The sequence below is a fragment of the Phacochoerus africanus genome, chromosome 6 (assembly GCF_016906955.1).
Source record: "Phacochoerus africanus isolate WHEZ1 chromosome 6, ROS_Pafr_v1, whole genome shotgun sequence".
NCBI lineage: Eukaryota > Metazoa > Chordata > Mammalia > Artiodactyla > Suidae > Phacochoerus > Phacochoerus africanus.
In genome coordinates, this window is record NC_062549.1 from 21,193,347 (window position 1) to 21,216,105 (window position 22,759).

Below are 22,759 nucleotides of genomic sequence, written 5' to 3' on the forward strand. Positions count from 1 at the left end.
AACTTGTGTCAATACCACATTTAGTATGGAGCCAAGAGTATAGTAGGTGTTCAATAAATATTTGTGAAATTGAACTTGATCTTGCTTGTGTCCATACAAATGATGATTGTTCAATATTTCTTCCCCCTCTCCCTGTCTGTGGACTAGAGCCTATCCATATTGTATCTATGATGCCCTATAGGATACTCAAAATTCAACATATTCAAAGAGAAATTCATCCCCTTTCATCCATCCATGTTTCCTGTCATCGGCATCTGCCTAATCATGCAAACCAGAGACATCGAACTTATCCTTTCTTTGCTTTCCTTCAACAACCTCTGTCCACCTCTGTCAAGTTTGTCACTACTTCTCCCTACCTACGGCCACTGCCTTAGTTTAGTGCACCATCTCTTTATCTAGACTGCCACAGCATGCTCCTAAATGGTCTCCTTGACTTCCCAGTCATTCTACACCTTGTTTCTAGAGTTATTTTTCTTTGAATTTACATCCCTTCCCTGTTGGAAATTTTCTCAAGTATAAGAGGGAGTCTAAACTCTTCAGTGTAACAGTTGAGAAACTCCTTATCTTCAGGATGCTACTCTTTCACCCCCATCTATGGTCACTTTCTCCAAGACTTCTTTCCAGCTCGCTGAAATTCTTGAAGTCCCAGACACATGCTACAAACATCTCTGCATCTATTTTTTTTTTTTTGGTCTTTTTTGCCTTTTTAGGCCACACCCACCGCTTATGGAGGTTCCCAGGCTGGGGATCGAATTGGAACTGTAGCTGCCGGCCTACACCACAGCCATAGCAATGTGGGATCTGAGCCACATCTGCGACCTACACCACAGCTCACGCAATGCCAGATCCCTAACCCACTGACCATCGAGGCCAGGGATCAAACCCGTGTCCTCATGTATACCAGTCAGGTTCATTAACACTGAGCCACGAGGGGAACTCCTCTGCATCTGTCCTTTTGCTCACGTTGTTTTCTCTGCCTGGTAAATTTCTGTACTTTTTTTTTTTTCAGCCTTTGTTTAATCATTACCTTCTTTGAAGATTTTCCTTTTTGCTTTAGAAAGGGATAAATATTCTAGGTTACCTGCTTTTTAAATTCTCACTCAACGTTCTGTTATTTGTCAAATGTCTGAATCATCTACTAGATGGTAAATGCGGCTCTAAGACAGCTTTCAGTGATCCCCACTTCTAGGTATTTGTGCCCCTGTGTCACTCCTCTTCTTGAGTGTGACTCACTTCTAATGAGTAGTGTGGTGCAAGTAATGGGATGGCTCTTCTGAGACTTGGTGACACAGAACTTTGGTTTCTGTCCTGGGTGCTCAGCCTCTCTTGCTCTCTCACTTGCTTGCTTTGAGGGAGGCCAGCTGCCAGGTTGTGAGTAGTCCTAGGGAGAGGCCCTAGTGACAGGGAACTGAGAATGGTCTCCCCCAAACAGTCCGTGAGGAAGTGAAACCTTTGGTCTAATAGCCTGAGGAACCAAACCACGTCAACAAGCATGTGAGGGAGCTTAGAAAAAGATATTTTCCAGGCAGTAAAAAATTAGCACACCCTCTTTGATATCAAGGTACCAACTGCATCATACTGTCCTTCAAGAAAGATTTATTTGAGGTCTCCTATCCTGTGCTACCCTGGAACTAAGTGAGGCCTAAGTCAAAAATCAGAATGACAGGTCCTTTCTTCTTCTTCTGGTTGTTTTTCTCTCTGGAGCTACTTCTTGTCTGCCTGCAAGTATGTTAAGGTCTTCCCTATCCTATGTGAGTAAAAATGAAAACCCTCAAAGCGCTTCTCTCAACACTGATACTTTCTTAAACTGCTCTCCTCTCTTTTCAATGCATGATGGGTCCTTAGAACAAAAAGATTGCCAATACGACGTGGACATAGTAATAAAGAGAATAGTACATGAGGTTTTACACGTAGTAAAATTCACATAGGGCATTATAGGTCATGATATAAAACTTTTGTTTTATACTACATACAATGGGCAGACAGCATCATTAGTGGTAAGGGAACAGCAGGTTTATCCATTAGGCCTTCGTGTCTAGACTCGTATATGAGCTTGTCAATAGCTTTTTTAAGATCTAGGGGAAAAAATCATAAAAAAATTTAAAAAATCTTTCAAAAATTTCAGAGAAGATATATTTAAACATGTGACATGGTATATTTTTATATGTTTGAAATGATATGGGGTGTGAGCCTCTAAAATTTAGAAACTGAGAAGGTCTCATGGTAGCCATGGATCTGCTTGCAAATGTCTTAAAAGAGCCAAGGGCCTCAGGGGACGAGAATGAATCAAAAAGTCAATAATATCCATGCGTTTAACTATCTGTAAATGATATCCTGTAGCTCTCTGAGATAGTAAAAATGCAGGCATGTACAATATATTAAATATCAAACATTAAATACATATTTCAGGCAGCTGTGATTTTTTTATTTCTCTAAAAGCTGTATGGAATCAAGACTTCAGCTACGATACATACATCACTAGTATATAATCCTACCCCTTGAGTAAGGATCAAGTTTATTTTCAATATCATAATAGGATGTATCTGGCAGTTCTTAAAACTAGACCCAATAAATATTTACTTGATATTTTTCTTGACAAGCGCCTGAGAATTTATTTTCTAGCTGATTAGCAGACTGGGCTACTTTTACTCTTTGTTAGTTTTTATATCATGTTGATTAGATACACACAGAAACACACACTCATATGCACAAACATATACAAACATACATATAAACACACAGTTATAAAGATCAGGCATCTCACATCTCCAAGGAAGAGTGAAGGGAGATTTTTGCTTTTTCTTTATGTTCCAATATAACCTGGAACTCTGCCAGCCACAGCAGAATTGGATACCATCTGTGAAATTAATTTGAAATTCACCAAGTTTAATTTGCTTGCCTTTAAATCAGCCATGGCGTCCTTCCAAATTTATTTTTCCAAGTTTAGACTTTAATTTTATTCTGAGATCCTTCTCTTGAGTATATTTTGGTCCCTTTCACTAGAGAACTGTCCATTTAACCATTAACCATTTATATTTCCTATATTCCCAGTATTTGAATTAGTAGTTTGTATCTCAGACTAAACCTTAATAATAGTTCAGAAGGAATAATGTTTATTAGTTTAGTAGAGAATCAAGGAAATAATTCTCAAGTCATTAAAAAAAAAACTTTAGTTGCTTTTTTTTTTCTTACAAATATTCATCCTAATTTAGAAATTTTACATGGCAGGGAAGATGATGAAGGATGAGGAAAAACCCCAAACAGGCCTTTTTAGTCTTTTTATCACAGAAGAACCTTTGAAATAATTTTCAGGTTTCAGGGAATTCCTGCATAAAATTATTATAACTGCAGCTCTCAATACATTAGTGGGATCAGTAAGTTGTAGATCTAGTAATCCAGTAATAATCCTCAACACTCTGAGTATAGAATGATATTTTCCTGTGGATCAGTTAATTTGGCTAACTTCTTCTGAGATATTCTTTTTTTTTTTTAATGTTTTCCCTTCTGACAGTCTAATACTAGACAGTAGTGAAGGTACAATAAACATCAGTTCTTTTGGGTTTGAATTCTTGCTTGATTTTTTTTTCCCTTTTCATGGCTGCACCTGCAGCATATGGAAGTTCCAAGGCTAGGGGTTGAATTGGAGCTGCAGCTGCCAGCCTACGTCACAGCCACTGCAACAACTTGGGATCTGAGCTGCATCTGTGACCTACACCACAACTCGTGGCAACACCAGGTCTTTAACCCACTGAGCAAGGCCAGGGATTGAATCCTCATGGATTCTAGCCAGGTTCATTACCATTAGCCACAACCAGAACTCTCTAGGAACATTTTAAAAAATGAATTACAAAATTACAAATCATGTTAATAGTGAGAACACTCAAGGTCAAAAGGTGGGAGAAGAGAGGCTAAATCATAGAAAGAAAAAAAAACTTTTTAAAATATTTGCACTACAAACCCCAAAGTGTGCATGGCAACAAATCCACCCAATCCCACTTTAAAAACTATTATAACCTAAAATTATAATTGTTATTCTTTTTTCTTCTTCTTCTTTTTTTTTTGTCTTTTTAGTGCCACACCTGTGGCGTATGGAAGTTCCCAGGCTGGGGAGTCAAATCTGAGCTGTAGCTGCTAGCCTACACCACAGCCAGAACAATGCACAATCCAAGCTGAGTCTGTAATCTACACTACAGCTCACGGCAACGCCGGATCCTTAACCCACTGAGCGAGGCCAGGAATCGAACCCGCATCCTCATGGGTACTAGACTGGTTTGTTACTACTGAGTCACAATGAGAACTCCCTGTTCTTCCTTCTTTTAAAAAAATATTTCCCCAATGCCCTCACTCAGTCATGTAGCCTTGAATGTGTGCTGGAGGGTGAGGGTGCTTGAACAAGGAAGTCTAAACCTAAGATTGGTTATTGGAGAGTTTATTGACCTGAGTATATGTGTTTGGGGTACAGGATTTAACACACTGACAAAGGCTCCAGAGGATGGTGCAAACTTGTGGATGGTGCCTACAGCCTAGATAAGGCAATGGCCCACACTGAGTGAGGTTTAAATACTTAACATTGCCTAGTAAAATACACTAGCAAAAGCAATTAAAAGGCTGAATGAAGTGGACAAGCTGGATGGAGTAGTATATTATGTGAGGCACAAAGAATCACCAGGGAGTTATGTTCCATAGGAGGGTCACAAATCCTCCTTTCACCTACACAGTCAAGATTCACTAGTATAAGGAATTCCCTGGTGGCTTAGTAGTCAAGGATCTGGCATTGTCACTGCTGAGGCTCAGGTTACTGCTGTGGCATGGGTTCAATCCCTGGCCTGGGAACGTCTTCATACTGTGGGCATCCCCCCCCAAAAAAAAAATATTTCACTGGTGAGGGAGACATGAGTATCACTCTGGAGTTCCATGCTGGCTGTCTTCTGTGGACCAGAGCTGAAGGTGGGAGAGACTGTCACTGAAATTGGCTCAGTAATAGTGATGGGAATAATTAAGATCCAATGTAAGGGAGACCAGGAAATAGCTTTAGCAGTGAAGCAGGAGATCGTTATTCCCCTGAGCACAGATAAGATCAGAGAGGATTTCAAAGGAGTTTAATCACAAAGAATGGTGAAGATGGTTAATAAAACTATATTTTGCCATGGGAAAAGAGGTGGATTGTTAATACAATCAAAAGAATACAAGATTTAGTGAGCAGAAGTCTGAGGTCTGTTGCCTAAGTAAAGTCACAGTCCCGTGCCCAGTTTCCAGACCTGAGCCAGTTTGCATGGTAGGAGCCACTGATTCAAGAGGTATCTGACCTGGGGATACATGTTTGGGGTACAGGATTTAACACACTGACAGAGGCTCAGAGGATGGTGCAAACTCATGGGGAAGGATTCTGCTACATACTGTAATGGTTCCCTTGCCCTTCTTCTAAAGAGGCAACAGACTATTTGGGGGAATACATATTGGTAAAGGGGTAATAACTAAACATATAGGGGCCCATTGAATATAGGATGTGTTTTGACGCTGATATCTAGTGACCTGATGCTTCACCATGCCTCTTCCATTAGAATGGGACATATAGGAGGCAGGCAGTAAAGAGGGTCTTGTGGAATTCCTGTTGTGGCTTAGTGGAAGCAAATCTGATTAGTATCTGTGAGGATGCAGGTTCAATCCCTGGCCTTGCTCATTTGGGTTAAGGATATGGCATTGCTGTGAGCTGTGGTGTAGGTTGCAGACGTGGTTCAGATCTAGCATTGCTGTGGCTGTGGCATAGGCCGGCTGCTATAGCTCCTATTCGACCCCTAGCATCAGGACCTCCATATGCTGCAGGTGTAGCCCTAAAAAAAAGCAAATAAATAAATAAAGCAAAAAAGGTCTTTGTCCTCTGAATAGCTAAAATAGTCTTGAGAAAGAACAGAACTGGAGGAATCATCCTTCCTAGCTCAAGACTATACTACAAAGCTACAGAAATCAAAACAGGGTGGTACTAACAAATATAGGCACAGATCAATGGAATAAAATTGAGAGGCCAGAAATAAACTCATGTACCTATGGTCAATTAAGCTATGACAAAGGAGGCAAGAATATAAAATGGTGAGAAGAACATCTCTTCAATAAGTGGCATTGGGAAAACTGGACATCTACATGTAACAGAATGAAAATAGAACATTCCCTATTATCACATACAAAAAATAATCTCAAAATTGGTTAAAGAACCTCATGCAAGACCAGAAACCATAAAACTCCCAGAAGAAAACATAGAATACACTTTGACATAAATCATAGCAATATTTTTTTGGATCTGTCTCCAAAAGCAAAGGAAATAAAAGCGAAAATGAACAAATGGGACCTTATTAAACTTAAAAACTTTTTCACAGCGAAGGAAAACACTGACAAAACAAAAAGATATTCTACTAAATGGAAGAAAATATTTGCAAATGATGACTTATAAGGGGTTAATATTCAACATATATAAACAGCTCATACAACTCAGCATCAACAAAAACAAACAAGCAGTTAAAAAAAAATGGAAGAACTGAATAGATGTTTTTCCAAAGAAGAAATGCAGATGGCTAACTGGCACACAAAAAGATGCTCAACATTGCTAACCATCAGGGAATTGCAAATCAAGACCACAATGAGATGTCATCTCATGTCTGTCAGGATGGCTGTCATCAAAAAGAACACAAATAAAAATGTCAGTAAGGATGTGGAGAAAAAGGACCCCTTGTACATTATTGCTGCAAATGTGAGTTGGTGCAGCCACTGTGGAAAATGGTATGGAGGTTTCTCAAAAAACTAAAAATAGAACTACCATATGATGTAGTAGCAATTCTTCTCCTGGATATATATCTTAAAAGCACAAAAGCACTAATTCAAAAAGATACATATGCCCCAGTGTTCATAACGGCATTACTTACAATTGCCAGTATATGGAAGCAGCCTAGGTGTCCATCAGCAGATGAATGGATGAAGATGTGATACAAACACATTCATACACACTGGAGTCCTACTCGGCCATAAAAAAGGATGAAATTTTGCCGCTTGCAAAAATATGGATAAACTTGGAGGGCATTATGCTAAGTGAAATAAGTCAGATGGAGAAAGACAAACACTGTATGATGTCATTATATATGGAATCTAAAAAAAAAAAAAACAAATAGTGAAGATAACACTAAAGAGAACATAATGAAAGGAAACAGACCCACAGATGTAGAGAACAAACTCGTGGTTAACAGTGGGGAGAGGGACAATATAGGGGTAAGGGATTAAGAGCTGCCACTATTATGCATGAAATAAGCTACAGGGTCATATTGCACAACATGGGGAATATAGCCGATATTTTATAACAATTGGAGTATAACCTTTAAAAATTGTGAATCAGTATGGTATACACCCGTAACATGTAATATTGTACATCAACTAACATTCAATAAGAAAAGAAATTGCAACAGCAACAACAACAAAAAAGCGTCACAGCCAAATTCCAGCTCTGGTTGATCTTCTACATCTGAAGACACACCCAGAGATCATTTCCCCATTCCCTGAATGTATTTGGAATTGACACACTTGGCTTGTGAAGTAACTTTCAAATTGCATCCTGGTCCTGTGAGATAAACACTATGACAATGAGGAAGGTCAAATGGAAGTTCTTAAAACTGCCCCACTCTACCTTGCCTTGGTCAGGATGGTCAGATCCTGGAAGCAGACATTGGAGATTATAGATGCTCTGCTTAAAAATCTAAAGGATTCAGTGCTGGTGGTTTCTATCAGACCTACATTTAATCTCATTTGCCCTATGTAAAAGCCGGATGAGTCTTGGAAAATGATTATAGACAACCACAAAATAAACAAGTTGTAGCTTTGATCATAGCTTCTATACATTATGTGGTTTTATTGCTACAACAAATTAATGAGGACTCAGATATGTAATATAGAGCCATGGATTTGGCAAATGTATTTTCTTTTCTATTTAAATCAGGAAAGAGGACCAGAGAAGTTTGCCTTCACATGGAAACAAAAGCACTATTTCATTTACTGTTTTGCCTTAAGACAGAGCTCTCTCATTCTCGTCACATTATCATTAGAAGCTCTATGAACCCTACGAACATCCTGCAGAGCATCTGACACACTTGGCTTGTCATCGCATGGATGACATCATGTTGATCAGACAGAACCAGCAAGAAGGGTTAGCATGCTGGAGGCTCCAAAAAGATGCGTGAACTCCAGAGAATGGGAGAGAAGTACTTCGGACACTGAGGGACCAGCCATTCACTGAACATTTTCGGGGTCCAGGGTCGAAGGGTGTCCTAGGTCACCTTCTTCCAAGTAAATTGCTGTCATTTGCATCCATCCTCTACTGCAAAGGAAGCACAGTGCCTATTCAACTGCCTTAGGACCTGGAGGCAGCTTTAAATGCACCTAGGACTATTGCTCTAGCCCTTATAGTCAGGGGCAAGAAAGGCTGCCTATTTTGAATGAGGCCAAGGGCAAGAAAGGACTCAGGCAGGTCCAGGTGGCAGCCAACTGGGTTGCAGCCCTTTGGCTGGGGACAGAGAGCACATGGAGTGAGGAAGGGAGACAAGGCAGAGAGGCAAGTGAATGGTCCAGAGTCAGGGTTTAGGGCCTTCAGTGCTCTTCTAAGGAATATATTTGTTCTATTGTAGGTAATATGGAGCCATTAATTTTCAGTTTTGTTTTTGTAAAATAGTAGCTTAGCCACAGAAGTTTACATAGAAAATTTGATAAAAGTCCCATGTACACAATGGACCAAAGCATGTTGGGTGTTCTAAGGAAGATAATTTAGCCTTTTACATTTCCTTGTTCCTCTTCCATCTCATCTTTTACTCTCCCATCTCACCTCCTATATGCTCATCTAAACCATCTCTCGAGTCTAGGGCTTGGGAGAAGGGTGGGGAGGGTGAGATGTTGTGCGTGACCCTTTCTATTTTGTCCCTGCTTGATTCATGGCTAATTTGTTCTCACTTGCTAGTTTGCCCTGGAGTGGCTGTTTCATCCCCTGCTTCCGAAGACAAGGAGAGTCATTTCGGTCAAGGCCTTGGTTACTACACAGATCCACTACAACCAAATTGGTCTTGGGGAAGTCATTACAGTGAGCTTTTACTTGTATATTATAAGTACTACATTGCCTCTAAAGGACTCTTGAGTTCCTTGGAGAATAATGTTAGTATTTATTTATTTATTTATTTATTTATTTATTTATTTATTTATTTATTTATTTTTGCAGCTCTTTTAGAACCTCTTAAAAGTGTTTGACTTCCATCAGACTGGAAATATTTTCTAATAGGAAAAGTCGTGAAATTGTTTCTAGACACACAACAGTTGAGTGTTTGTAGTAATCAAGATAATCAAAGCAAATGAGGACTTTTTAAATACAAAATTTCGCTTCCATGATCAAGATAATGGAGTCAATCCATTAGTTCACTTGCAATAATAAACGTTTGTGGAACTAATGTACTAGTCATATAATTCATGTTAGAAAACAGTAACATAGTTTTCCATATGCCTTCATCGAGGCCACAAAAGAAAGAGGGAAATTACACATTGCTCTCCAAATTCTCCTTTGTCTTATACTGAAATCTTGTATAAACAATGTATAAGCCTAGAGGTGACTTCATGAGTTGGAAGGCAGCTCTGCTAACCACTGTACCACCAATACCTTGACTTCATGGGTTGGTGCTTTTGCATTTTTCTTAAATGTAGTGATTAGAGTCAGGAATTGCCTCAGAGATTTCAGTCTGTTTCTCCTGAGAGTAAAGCCAAGTTAGTACTTGCATAAGAGCTCCCCCCACTGGAGTCTGAACTTTAAAACTCTTTTTACCTGCTATTTACCTTCCTTCAAGACTCTCGCCTTCCTAAGGGGAAAAAAAAAAGACTCTCCCCTTCCTGCACCCCATCCAGTGCTGGCAGATTCAACCAATACAAACTTGAATAATGTTGCTCAGGAAAGCTGCATGTAAGCCCATTTATCACCCCAAGGAGGCTGAACTGGAGAGAAAAAGGAAGACTCATACAGCTTCTCCTGTCATTCTTGAGTCACATTGGTGGCACAGAATATGTTCTTGGAAGCCTAGAGCATAAACTGACTGTAATCACATGCCTTCAAGGTCTCAGCCTGGTTTTTCATCAAATGCACCTTTTCATGAATTATTACTTTCAAGGAAAATTTGGAGATTTACATTCCCAAAGCTCTACCCCAGGGTCACTCTGCTTTCTTTTAAAGAAAGTTGACAAATTTGGGCTGTGTTTCTAAAAAATGAAAGCTTAGTGTATTTAATATTATTTTAGGGCATGTGGGTTAATCAAATATTCTGGTTAATCCTGAGTGATCCCTTATGTCGTACTTGGATTGCATATTTTCAGTAGATTGGAATAAAATAAGACCAGGTAATTAACACAAACTATATAGGTCATGTTCAACCATTCTTGTGAGGTCCAGGGTTCACCCTTATGAATATTCATTACTAGCTATGTAATCTTTATTAAGTTACATAAGCATTTTGCAAATGTTTCTTCCTCTAAAAATAGAGCAGTTAACACTTTACCTACCTCAAAGGTTTGTACCAAACAATAAATGAAATATTGAATGTGACAGCATTTTGTAAACCATGAAACCTATTATAGGAGATATGGCTATGAGATGTCTTCCAAGTGACTGGCTGAACTTTGTAATAAAAATCTGTGAATGAGTGTCATATGTGGAGTTAATATCCTTTCTATAGAAACACATTATACATTATAAAATATAATTAACACAAGTACTTGTTAATAGAGAGAGCTGGCTGATAAAGTAACATTTGGCGCAATAGAGAGCATTATCTTTTCATGCAAAGAAACACACTGGTATTTTTTTAGCTGATGGCATTTTTCTAAACTCAGCCCTTCTCCATTTGAAAAGAAAGAGAAAAAGTGAAATTTCATCCTGGAGGATTTATTGTGGATTCCTTTTGTGAGTGAACAAAGGTTTCTAACTTATAATTTTATAGGGTAAGTGAAATATAAATATTTTTGCATAAATTATAGTCAAAGTCAACATAAACCAACTGATGCATACAGTCCTCCAAAAATAAATTAGATATGTGTGATCCCAGTGCTGCATGGCTGTGTGTAAATTACCCACTGCCCATGATGTTTCTCCTTTCTCCATATCGCCAATCCAATCACATCAGTAGGAGCTCGGTAAATCTTAGTTGAAGGTAGTCATTATGCTTACATATGATAGAAATATCAAACTCTCTGGAAGATGGTTGAAATTGAATGCTAGAATTTTTCAAGCAGTGAAAAAAAAAATCAGAGGCACCTAGCATGTGGGCTACTAAAGTATACCTAAGATTTTTTTTTTAAATAGAGGGAATGCTGCTTATCAACTGGAAATCATTATATACTTTTCTCAATAAATGTTTGCTAATGACTCCAATATTGAATTATTTCAGGATTTATTTTGTTTTCTCTGACCAAGGAAGATGAGAACCAAACAGTCTATCCTTAGAGGTTCAAATTTCATTATATTTATGTGCTTATGACAGCTGCATCTCATTACCTCCATCTTTTCCTTCTTACCTTGTCCTTCCTGGTAGAGTTATGGGCTTCCATCCCAGTGTTCAAATAATTCTTCGTACATTCCAATAAACACTGGATCTTTTTTTAAACTTCCTTTTCAAGGAGACTCTGAACTCTTTGAAGGTTTTTTTTTTTTTATATTTTTAGTATCCAGCACAGTGCCTGCCATCACCACCATAAAGAATCTCTATATACTGTTGTTGTAGAGTGAAAGAGTAACAAAAGAAAGTACTTTGATTCTCTCGCTGGCTTCTTAATATCCTTGGGAGATGACAAGGCAGTATCCTCAAGAAGATATTCTTAAACATAGGGGCAACTGCTTGCTTGATTTAACAATGTGCCTATAAAGTGTACTTTAAAAAATCTGAACTTCCCAGGGGATAACAGTAAATGATAGTTTGTTGTTTTTGTTGTTGTTTAGGGCTAGAACATTTGAAGTGAGCAGCTGGGATGAAAGCCTCCTTGTGCTTTGTTCGTACATAAGGAAAAATGAAAATTCTGAAAAGACATCTGTATTGTAAATCAAAATACATTGCTGAAATCAATGTTGAGTTGACATTCTGCTTGCAAATATTCTTTTGAGATTGGTTCTTGTAAATCTCTTTCCCATCTGGTTTTTATGTCTGCTCAGGGACTTGTATGCACAGAGTTGTCTAGGATCTGCTCAGAATGTTGAAATAAAGTACGTGGTTTTTAATAAAAGGTTAGCCAGGAGGGAAAGGTACTGTCTTGGTCATATCTAAACTGCTTATATATTTTGAGATTCGGCTTAACTTTTAGAAACTTTGGGACATGTTTCCTTAGAATAAGAAAACTTATTTGAAGTCATGAAATAATCCTGCCCTGCAACTTATATCTTAATAAAAAAGAACATTGGCTGGAAGGATAATTTTTATTTTTAAACACAGGAAGAGTGAGCGGCAGAAGAGTTGGTGATTGCAATTTCCTCTCTTACCATAATTGCACAATTTCCATTCAATTAATGATGGAGAGCAACAATTGTTTATATAAAAGTTTCTTTCCTTATTGAAAGTTAGTTAATTTGGGAATGGTTACTACTTAAAAGACAAATTCAATGATGACAAAGAAAAACAAATCAATCTGAGATGTGTCATGATTCAAAAAAGAACCCATGATTATAATTTAACATCTGGAATAGATATCACCCCCTTGAGTTTTATGAAGGAATGGCTTGTAAATGGACTCTTCCAAGTGAGTGCATAATCACTATGGTCATCACATAAACTTTACTCAACTCCAATCTCCAGTTGCAGGTCAATGGTTAATCTTTACCTAGCAACCCATCTTGGATTCATATAAGGAAAAAGAGGCATCTTCTTACTCCCTAGAAGTATGAAGTTGTGTGTGTGTCAGGGCATCCCAGATGTGGGTGGGAAGAAGAGAAAGCACTAAAGAAGCTCTACATGACCCTGGAATATCCTCTCCAGCTAGGAATTGGCTAAACAATGCCACTAGTGCTAGGAGCTTACTCTGAGAATAAGGATAAGGCTACTAACATCAATTTGGTCATTTTGGGGATGGGGTGGTGGTTCTTTCTGACTCAAGCAATACAGGGTAAGAAATCCTAGAAGGAACAAAATAATCAAAGTGTTTCCTCTTACCAACCTTTGGGGACCATTACTGTGTCCACTGGAGATAAAAGGGAAGGGTATTAAAGTCAAATTCAGCATTTTCTTCTTTCCAGTGAAGTCCCCTCATACTTGCCTTTAATACCCAACCTTTCTCTACCCAAATCTCATAGCAACAACAGATCCTGTCATGTATTAAGGCTTTAGACTTAATTTTAAAACAAGATGAGATAAACCCTTAGCAAAATGGAGTATTTTAAAATTCTCTACTGTTCTCTCACTTAACATTAGGGATTTCACAATTATCTTAAAAACAGAATGGCTTTCATGTCTTGACATCTGAATTTAGAGTTCTCTTTTCTTTCTTTAGTGTAGGTCAATCATTTTCAAACTTTAATATCAATAAAAAAGAGACTTTCCAATGGAAATTTCAACTCCATAGACTTTTTGCCTTACCTGTTGACTTAAGATTCTCACTTCTGCTTAAACTGTAACTCCCCATATTATGCTTTCTCAGGCTTCTATATTCTAGAAGGAGTTTAACAGGATACCTGCTCCCACATTGGTCTTTGGGAGGGATTTCATTTGATATCCCCTGTGAGACCACGTTCCTGTATAACCTTAAAGTCCACCCTCACTTACTTACTCCTTGTGCATGAAAAATATTTGTCTCTCCCCAGTGCAAGAGTAAGCCCAGAGTGCAGTGGGCACTGGGCACTCCCTTCCTAAGCCTAAAGACAACAATATCATCACATACATCATATTCTTTTCAATCCAGTTACAAAAATGTCAGTTATATTGAGATTCTACAAAGCATACCTGTTAGATTATAAATGCTTCCAATTAGGACTCTTCACCATTACAGAATATCAAACTGAATAGGCAGCGTGGGGCTCTCATTCCAAATTTTTAACCACTTTGTCCAGATACCTTTTGAAGTAAACATATTTCCTTGTGGTTACTGCTACATTCTATCTCCCCCCTATTGTTTTATTGGTCTGCCTTTAACTTTGAATTTTGTTCACCTTGCCTTTCTCCTGCGATTCTATCCGCTGGATCTTTCCTTAACTTTCTCCTGTCATCATTAGAGTCGACTTGCTTATTGCCCCATAATCTCTACTATGATGAAACCTGCTATGAAACAGAACAGTTTCTTGTTCTTAGCCATATCACCGTTATCACATATAGTGAGAGTGCTGTGATGGGTGAATGACTGAATGTTTGCAGTATGTGCGTATGTGTGGTATGAGGGCACCATATGCAGTAGTGTGCCTCTGTTGGCTTAATTAGTGATGTTCTAGAACAGACTCTGCCTGTTTGCCTCAGGAGTTGTTTGGGATGGAGTTTGCCCAAACAAGTCATTTTAATACCAGCCATTTTCTCTTTCTATTACATTGTGGCATAGCCCTATTATGATGGCTATAAAGACAATAAAGGCTTACTTAATACAGACCATGTCACCTCTGAAGTGGTCCCTATCCAAGATAATTGAAACCTCCCTGGTCTACTGGGCAAAACAGTCCTGTAGGACAAATGGGGTCAGTGGTTTACTACTCTTTGGAAACTGATTTATTTAAGTGCATTTGGTAGACTAGAAACAATCCTCAAGTAAGTTGAGGTGAAGCCCTGTTTGTAAAATGGATCTATTTTTGTTCCTAAACAATTGAATAAATAGGTGACTATTCTGCCCTGCCCAGCCTCAAACATCTAGGCCAACATGGAGATTAGTGAGAGGCACTGAAAGGTAAGCAATAGGGTGATTCTTCTGTTCAACGGTCAGCTTCAAAGGACAGAGCTTGGCATCCAGTGATTGATCCAGCTATCACGATATTTATTTTGAGACAAACAGAATTATGGTGTGGAAAGGAGCAAAAGGGAGAATTTATGGGTGTCCCATCAAGATGTATAGACAAACACCAAGCAAAACCACATAAACGCAGGGCAGCTTCTTACACAAACTTATTTTAGCAGATATCACTGCTTCTATCAAGATTCTCTTGGTGAAGATGCAAAGGACATTTTTTCCCTCCTAGATTGATCTGTATATCAAAAGAGTAGAACCTAGACAATCTCTGTAATAACTTCTAGAGAGGGTCATTTGTCTCATGTCACAGAGCATGGTTCCTGTGAGAGGAAGAGAGCTGAGGAAAGGAGAGGAGAGGGAGGAGGAGAAATCCCATGATGTTTTCCAGCATCATGGCCTATCGAGGTGCTTAGGACTTTCTTTACATGTGAAGGCCTTTAAGCCCTTAGTGAAATCCACATTAAAAGCTAAGAGCATGGAGTTCCTGTCGTGGCGCAGTGGTTAACAAATCCGACTAGGAACCATGAGGTTGCGGGTTCAGTCCCTGCCCTTGCTCAGTGGGTTAACGATCCGGCGTTGCCGTGAGCTGTGATGTAGGTTGCAGACGCGGCTCGGATCCCGCATTGCTGTGGCTCTGGCGTAGGCCGGTGGCTACAGCTCCGATTCAACCCCTAACCTGGGAACCTCCATATGCCGAGGGAGCGGCCCAAGAAATAGCAACAACAACAAAAGACAAAAGACAAAAAAAAAAAAAAAAAAAGCTAAGAGCAGAACTAAATATATTTTAAAAGTATGACTTCTAAGAGGTCTCCATCCAAGGTGTGATGTTTTTGCACATATGTGTGCATATGCGTGACAGTGCGTGTACATGTATTTATTGCCCTCTGGATTTTAAAGTTCTTAAGATTTAACAGAAATGATTTTTATTTACCCGTTTCATATACAAGGATAAATATACTGGGTAGGTTTAGTAAATTCAGCATTTAGGTTTTTTAGGGCTTACAGAATCATATTAAGAATTGTGGCCTTCATAAGAGACATTGTAGTATTTTTAAAGTGTTAGCTAGGGATGTAAAATAATCTGATAGTAGCTTTAATGCCATCCCCTGGCTGCTGAGTAGAAAATAGACTGGAAAAGGACAAAAGTAAGTTAAATAGAAGTATTAAGAAGTCCTTTCAAGATGGTGGTTGCCTTGAGCTTGGGTGATAGGATTGGAAATTCTGAAAAGTGAAAAATTGGGAGATGTAGTTAGAAAGTGGAATGGACCAGACACAGTGATGGGTTAGATATGGGGCTAAGGGGCAGGAAGGTGCCAAGCACAGTTCCCACATTTCTAGCATAAGCAACTGGGTGAATGGTGTTGAATGATGGAGGAAGAGCATATTTGAAAGGCAGGTGAGTGTGTAGGAAGAAAAGTTCTGATTGGGACACATTCATTTTGTGATACTGGTCAAATAGTCAAGTGGAGATCTAGAATGAGAAGTTGCTTGGATGTATCTAGAGCCCCGAAGAAGGTGTTGGAAGGAAATACAAAGTAAATTAAGTGGCAATTGAAGTCAGAAGCATGGAGGAGATGATAAGTTAAAGTGAAGTAAGGCACAAGAAGTGATCATGAATGAGAGTGAAGACAGAAAGAGGGCCAAGACTCAACCTTAAGGAATGTCAGCATTTAAGGATGGAGTGAGTATAAGAAATTTCCAAAGGAGACTAAAATGGAGTGGTTGGAAAGGTAGGGAAATATCAAAAAGGCCTATCATTGTGGAATCCAAGGGAAGGGAATATTCCTAGCAGGAAGAAGCTGGTGATAAATGGCCTGAGACAAGGATTGAAAAATGTATGCTAGGTTTAGGAACACGGAGGGAGGTCATTTGTGATCTGAGCAAGTGCAGGTGTAGTTGAGTGGTGGGAACAGAGGCCAGAATGGAATCACTTGACAGGAAGGATGACACGTGGGTGGGAAGGCTGCTTGCAAAGACATTCTTTGGATAAAAGTTGTTCCTAGAAGGAAAGAGAGGGTTCAGGATTTTGAGACGTGTGGATGATTCAAGGAGGTACTGGTGTTAAGCTGTTTCTTGTTGGTTGTTTTTTTTTTAAAGCATGAGACTATAACACATCTGAGTGCTTATGGCAATTTTCCAGGAGGTAGCAAGAGTTTGAAGATATTACCAAAGTGTAGAGAAAGCAGAGGCAGCTGGGCAGGGACATAGATGCTAGAGTCATAACAAAAAGCTTCAAGGCAAATCACACACATATACACACACATACACACACACACACACACACACACACAATTTCTAAGAAAAAAGTATCTGGTAAGAGGCGTTCTCCAGGACAACACATTGTCAATTGCAGTAGATACCGAATGTGCCAGGGCAATGCTAATTTATTTACTTACATCAGCTCAATCCTCACGGCACATTAGAGGGGAAGCTCCATGACGACTAGGATTTTTCTGTTTTGCTCCTTGTTATGTTTCCTGGTGCCAAGACCCATGCTTAGCACATAGTATGCCCTCCATAAATATTTTTTTAATAACTGAATGAATTAGGTGCGTTTGGTTGTTCAGCTTTGATGGGAGGAGACTGAGCATTAGAGAGGTTGACCTTGCCCAATCACAAAGGCAACAAGTAAGGACATCTGGATTTGTCCCCAGTCATGTGTCTTGATTAACATGCTAAATTGAGTCCCCTTTTAAATCCTATAAGATGAAGCAAATAATTTTTTTTAATTCTTGTGTTTGCACATGCTATCTCTAGCGTGCCAAGAGATTTTCAAATATAAAATCAAGCTTATCACAGTTTTAAGAAAGTATTGTCAGTAATGTCTGTCCAACATTAATTTGATTACCTGTGAAGAGAAGGCATTACCAAGCTATTCAGGCTCTTATTTCAAAAGCAATCAGCAAGTAAGAGCCCCTGCCTTTTTTCCTTTCAAACCATGAACCATGCTACATTCAGGCATCTCTTCAATGGTGCTCAACTATGGATGTACTTTCTTCTTTCTCCTATCTCAGTCCAGGCCTTCAAGATACCTCTGTCTACCTCTGTTAACTGGTACCTGTAATAATCATTGTCTTTTTTCTTTTCTCTTTCCATCTCAGCCCCAACTACTAAGTCCCAACTTTCATCAAGCTTTTCAAAGAAGCTAACATCTCATAAAATTATAAGGTCCTGAGAGCTCCAGAGAACCAGAGATTCTGTCACATTGAACAATAGTCTGATGATCATTTTATATCTAAAATATAAATTTTGAGAGGTAGAAGCGAAGCAGTTCTTGGTAAATGCAAATATCCATTTCAGCTGAGGACAAAAGGAGAGGAAAAGAGTTCAAAATATAAAGAGGGAGGTCAATGAAAAGTGAGAGAGACATCCTGATAAAACAACAAGAAAAATATTTCCTTTAGACATGCTAAGCTTGTTTCTAATGAGAGAGACTTGGAATTATTAGTATTATTTATAGTTTATATGATTATGTTGAGATTAATTCTGTAGCAAACTATATTAGTTCTTATTCTCAAAGGTGACTTCGGGAATGGGTCACCAAGCTGTACCGTAGAAAAAAAATTGCATTGAGGAAATAACTATTAAAAAATAATAGTAATAAAAAACTAACACAGGAAAAGGTGAGTTCAATTCTCAAGCAGTCCTTTTTCATTTTGACAAAGGTGCATCAGAGATTCTCTGGGCATACTGTTCACCGAGACCTTTAACAGGCTTCTCTCCAACTGACTCCTAAAGTCAAGACACATGATTAGTCCAGTGGACCATGTAACTAGTAATCTTACAAAATTCTGCATGGCAAAATTTTATTTCTACCTGGATGTACAATGGGCCTCATTAGACTTTCTTACCCCTCTATCTCTGAGGTAGTAAAAATGGACTCTGCTTATGTCTCCCTCTTGGCTTAACTCTGTTTTTAGAACCTCTTACAATGGCCCTGCCTCCCACTCCCAGGTGTTACTATTAGGATGCTCATCTAATAAAGTTTTATAATGAAAAGTCTCAAATCTTCTAGAGAGGAGAAACAACTTGTTTCCTTCCTCCCACCTTACCTTTATTGAAATACAGCTGACAAATAAAAATTGTATATATTTAAGGCAAACAGCATGGTGATTTGATATACATACACATTGTGATCAAGTTAATTAATACACTGATCACCTCACATAGTAACTTTTTTCTCCTTAGTGATGAAAATAATTGAGAGACTCTTTTTAGCAAATTTTAAGTATACAACACAGTTTTATTAATTGTACTCACCATACTGTGCATTAGATCCTCAGAAATTATTCATCTTATAACTGAAAAGGTGTACCCTTTGACCAAAAAAAAAAAAAAAATGCTTACTTTGAAAAGGTTTATCAATTCTTCATCATTGCCAGACTAGAATTTACAAATGATTTTTGTGCTCCTGTGCTTCAAACTTAGATTACCAAATTATCCAAGAGAAGATTAAATTGAATTTTAAATTTATATTAAGAGATGTTAAATGCCTAGAACTGTATTAAATTCTCTTATAGGACTTTTTCTCACTGGTTTCTGATATGATCCAGTGGCTCTGTGTGTGTATGTGTGTGTGTGTGTGTGTGTGTGTGTGTGTGTGCGTGTGTGTGTGGTGATTGTGAAGTAGATCATCTTCTCTAAGAGGAAACCCAAGGCTATTGGTTTTTAGGATATATTTGCATGAGCCGTTGTAAATCCACCCTGGCTAATTTGGCTCATGAGAGAAAAAGATAACACACTTCTTTGAGGTGAATAGATGTCTATGCACAGATATCTCTTTGAGGCAAGGTCATGGTGAGGCATGATATGCATACCTCTGGAGGAGATATATCTATTTCATCATGAAAATTTTGTATACAAAATCACTAGGACATAGAACATTAAAGAGAAATAGACAGGAGATTTGATGTCCAGGGCCTTGGGGATATTAAGATTATACTTTCAAAATAGGGAATGAATTATACAATTATCAGGAAAAGATTTGTATTTGACAAATACAAATACAAATTTGACAGACCCAATATGAAATATGGGACATGGGTAATACTGACCCCTAGGCGATGTGTGGATGTGGTTGGGGAATGTATTTTGCCTACTCGAGAAACATTGTATCTTCGTTTAAAGCCAGAACAATCCTAAATTCCCACCTGACTAGACTCCAGAGAGGTCATTTCAAAAACTGAAACAACACATGTTTTCCTTGCTTTCAAATTTTTCCAACATAATCGGTAGCCAGACAAAATATTAGTTCTCTTTTAGCCAAAAACTGTGGCATAAAAAAGAGATATGGGTGTTTCTGTTATAATTCCAGTGTTTGTGCTATTGGAAAACCTTCCATTCTGCAAAATTGAACACTAAAAATAACAGGGCCCATGGGGAAAATAAAACAAGGGGAGACCACTCAAAACTGTGGAATTTTAAGAGCAGAGCACTGAAAATAAAAAACAGTTACTATCAAAATATATTACATATACGTATACCTACTGGCATCATTAACCCACTAAAGGCGTTTGCACCCGACTTCAAAGCAAGTTGGTTATTTATCAACCCTCAGTCCTGGAGCTCCTTGTTCCTTTGAGATATAAGTTTTCCAAAATGAACAGTTTTTCTCAAAACTAAAAGTCTGATCTAATGGGTAATCTTTTTCACTAATACATTGTTTTAATACAGGGATTAATGTCTTTACAGCTTCTTAATCTTGAGTTGGCAGCCTCACCAGTGAGTTTAACATAGTTGCACATGTAGAGATGTTCTTGAAGCACTAAAGGAAAGGGCTTTAGTAGATTAAGCTTCTTTTCCCCTCTAAAGATCTTCATGTATTGCTGTGATTTTTCTTCAGTTGTGACAAATCTTGCTGTGGATAATGTACATTAAGCTACCAGAAAACTATATAAGAACCAACATTACTTCTGTGTTTGAAGAACAGCTTTCTCTATTTACTAGTCATACATGGGGTAATTTATATCAAAGAATTGGCTGTTTTACAAAAAGAAATCCTCCTAGTTCATGTGATGTATAGGGTTCCAACATCACGTAAGGAAGGCCAGATTTGTCTATATAAAACTATGTCTCTTTGGCTATATTCAGAACCTGTTTCATCATAATCCATGCCAGAGTTTTACAGTAATAATACAGTAAATAAGATTTTGCTTGTTGACTAGCAATGTAGAGTTGCCATGGGTGTGGAGGTGGGCTTTAAGGAAGGGTAAAGTGATACCTTGGAAAAGAAAAAAGAAAGAAAAATGACCTCGATAAGCCTAACAAGTAGTTTTAACTGTGTAGTTTGAACTATGATGATAGATTTGTCTGACATCAAATGATCATTGACCGCAGTGTCTTCTTTTCCAGTTAGATGTTTCTTCTTTTTCTCTTTCTTTCCTTGCTTGCTCTCCTTCACCTTCTTATTCTTTCAATAATGTTTTCTTTCATCCATGTCTTTTTTTTTTCTTTATGTACTTCACATTAGATATCTACCACGTAGCAAGAACATTGCTGGGTTCTAGAGATGAAACAGTTTCAAAAACAGAGTTACTGTGTTGTGGGAAGGTACATATTAAATGCATGCTTGCACAAGTAGGTGTAAACTAATAAGTGATAAGTATCACAAAGCAGAGGCGCTATCAATGAGCATCAGAGGGGAAATATGTCTTTGTCAGAGATGTCACCTAGGCTTCCTTGAGCAAATGAACTCAGAAAAAATGAGTGGGGTTAATAAGGCTAAAACAGGAGAGAAGAATATACCTGTCAGAGGGAATTGCTTGGGTAATGACCTTGCATCCCTAGTGAAGACAGTGCTTATGAGAAACTGAAGAAGGGCTGGTGTGGTTGCTGACAGCTAAGAGGGAGTTTGGGATAGAGCCAGATCATGTAGCACCTGGTTGGACCTGATGGGTTCATCTTTAAGCCCAGAGAAATAGGAATCATTGAAATGTATCAAACATTTCAAATGTGAGATATATGATATGATCAGATTTGCATTTTGAAAATGTGGATCTGACTATAATATCATAAGACCTATATATCAATTTTGTGCTTGCTGCAATTTTGCATCCTCAGAATATCCCTGGAAGGAAAGAGCAAGCCTGATGTTGGCATCCTGAATTCCGTTTTGCAGATAGAGAGACTGAGGCACAAAGAAGGAAGCATATTTTGCTTAATTAGTCCTATTTTTTTTCCTCACATTTTTTTCTCAGGGATATCAGTGTGCCAAGGGGTCACGTGGTAGCCATGGAAGAAAGCGTATAGGTGTAATCACTTGACATTTCTTTGAACAGAGGTCCCCAGGCTCTCATTTTTCCTACTTTCAATCCAGAAAACAGCTTCTACTCCTGCCTGAGCTCTCATTTGCAAGAGATTTGTTTCTGGGTTTGTTTGTTTGTTTGTTTGTTTGTTTTGGTATTCTTTAATGGCCACACCTGTGGCATATGGACATTCATGGGCCAGGGATTGAATCAGAGCCATGGCTTTGACCTATGCTACAGTTGCAGCAGCACTGGATCCTTTAACCCACTGAGCCTGGATGGGGATTGAACCCACACCTCTGCAGAGACCTGAGCAGCTGCAGATTCTTAACCCGCTGTGCCATGGCAATTATTTCTGTTTCCATTTTATTTGAGGTGTTTGTATGTTTTTCTGCCACATTAAACATACATATCTTTAGGGATCTATCACCAAAAAGGGAAGTTTGAAAAGATCACTCAAATTAGCAAAAGAATAAAAGAAAAAGTTGGAGTTTTGGCAGTAACTTATCTACCTACGGCAACATTGCCTCATTCCCTTGGCAACCACA